Raw genomic sequence first — 2,630 nt, 5'->3', positions numbered from 1 at the left:
TTCAGATTGACCTGTAGGCAAGCATATGGGCATTTTCTTGATTGATGATTAATGTGGGAGGGCCCAGCCCATTGTGAGTGGTGCCATCCTGGCGTTTAGTCTTGAGTTGTATAAGAAAGCAAGCTAAACAAAGCATGGGGAGGAAGCCAGTAAACAGCACTCCTCCATGGCCTCTACTTTAGTTCTTGACCAGGTTCCTGCCCTGCTTGAGTTCCTGCCTTGGCTTCTTCCTTCATGGGGGACTGTAGTCAAGGGCTGTAAGCCAAATAAAGGCTTTCCTCCCCAGGTTGCTGTTTTGGTCATGATGTGCAGGGCAGCAACAGAAAACGAAATACAACAAATGATAAGGGTCCATAGTAGTCAGGAGGCATGATAGCAAGCATAAGGAACAGGAGGCTGAGAGATCACATCTCAACCACAAACAGGAAGGAAGAAGAGAGGAGGGGGGAGGGAGGAAGAGGAGGAGGAGGAGGAGGAGGAGGAGGAGGAGGAGGAGGAGAGAGAGAGAGAGAGAGAGAGAGATGGGCAGTGAAAGTAGATCAAGCCTATAAACTCTAAAAGCCTGCTCCCAATGACGTACTTCCTCCAGCAAGTCTCTGTATCCTAAAAGTTCCATCTCCTCCTCAAATAGTGCCACCAACTGGGGACCAAGTATTCAAACATACAAACCTATGGGGAACATTTTTCCCTCAGACCACTGCAGTTACAAAGCATAACATCAAAAATGTCAAGTCCTAACAAAGAACTGCAGCTTTTATTATTATTATTATTATTATTATTATTATTATTATTATTATTGATTATTAGTATTATTTGATTATTATTACTAGAGCCAGGTCAAGCCCAGCTATGACTGTCCTCATGCTGCAATAAATGGCCTCCACAATCAGCTTCTTAGAGAGGAAAAGCTGCCTTGACTCCTGGTTTTGAAGGTTTAAGTCTGTGACCATGGGCTCCATTGCTTTGGCCTTGTGGTAGCTCATCATGGTGGAAACACATGAAAAAATAAGCTACCTCATTCAAACTGAGAGGAAAGAGAACACAAAGTGCAGGGATCCCACCATCCCCTTCAAAGACCCTCATCTAACACCCCTCTGCCTTTCAAGGTTCTTCTACCTCCCAAAAGCAACAAGATGAGAACTGAGCCTTTAACACGAAGAACATTCCAGATCTAAACTGTAGCAAAATCTATCTAGTACAAGTCAAAAAAAAAAAAAAATCCAAGCGGTTATTTTTGGTATCCTGATCCTACTCTGGGAGGAACAAAGAATTTCAGTTTACTCTTCTGCAAAACGGAACCAAAACCCAGTTCCCTATATCCTTTCCGCCCCATCCTACAAAATGGAGAGATGGCTTGGCATAATGGCATGTAAGGATGAGAGACTGTGGTGTTATAAGATAAGCATGGTGGTTGATCATTTCGTTTTTGTCTTCCTTCATCCAACAACATTTATGTAACATCGTGTCTAAGGGGCCTGGATGAAGATAACCTGAGACCTATCTCTGTTCCCTTCACGGAGGTATAAAATGGTACATTTGTCTGCTGTTAATCGTGGCAGTATTCAAAAGCTGGGGCTCTGTGAAAGGTTAAAGAGATGATTTCGACATTCTCTGAGAAGATGATTGAAATTTTAGATAAAGTGGCTAGATTGGAATTTTAGATAAAGTGGCTAGTAGACCCTTAGTCGTTTCCTTTGTTCTAACTACAGTTACTGTTCAGGTATTAAAAAACAACTTGAGGCAGCCCTTCCCTTCTTCTTGTGTTGTATTGGTTCTTAAATGCTAGTATATCATTTAATTTACATTTTAAGTTATTCAAATAACACCTGGAATATTCAGTTTATGTGTTGGGGATTTGAGCTTGGTTCTAACATGAAATACTTTTTCGTACTTTCTGAGTTTGGGAAACATTTGGGTATAAAAGTGGAAGAAGAAAAATCAGGCTTTCTGGACATCTGGACAAATATATCTGAAGCCAGCAGCAGCCATCTCCACCCTACTAAAATGACTTCAGAGCTGGGGGAAGCCAGTCTATCTGAAAGAAAATCAGGGGCTGGCACCTGGTGCCACAGGCCTATAATCTTAGCACACAGCAGACAGAGGCATGGTGATCCCTGCAATTTCCAGGTCAGTCAGGGCTACGTAAAAAACAGACACACAGGAACAGGAAGGGAGGAAGGACAGGCAGGCAGTTCATGGGGAAGGAGGGGAGCAGATAAATAACAGGTAAGAAAGCAAATAAAATAACAGATAGGAAAGAAATCACATTTCTCAGGTTTTCAACGGTTTTGGTTTTTGACTGGTAGTCTTATGTCCTAAGCACATTCTATGTCCTAAAACTTTACAATAAATGGCCAGTGAGATGGCTCAGCCCAGCCGGTAGAGGTGCCGTCTGTTGGGCCTGATAGCTTGGGTTCAGTGCCTGGGCCCCACGTGGCTGAAAGAGAGAATAGACTTCCACAAGTTGTCCTCTGACCTATACAACCTCATTACCGCACCACCACCCTCTATACACACACACACACACACACACACACACACACACACACACACACAAAGGTAATACAAATCGTAATAAACCCCTCATTTTTGCAAGACTGCCTTTAAATTAGGTTCTGTTCTCTGAAGCG

This window comes from Onychomys torridus, chromosome 17 (genome assembly GCF_903995425.1).
Source record: "Onychomys torridus chromosome 17, mOncTor1.1, whole genome shotgun sequence".
Classification (NCBI taxonomy): domain Eukaryota; kingdom Metazoa; phylum Chordata; class Mammalia; order Rodentia; family Cricetidae; genus Onychomys; species Onychomys torridus.
The sequence above is the reverse complement of the archived record's forward strand: the minus strand, read 5'-3'. Positions refer to the sequence as shown.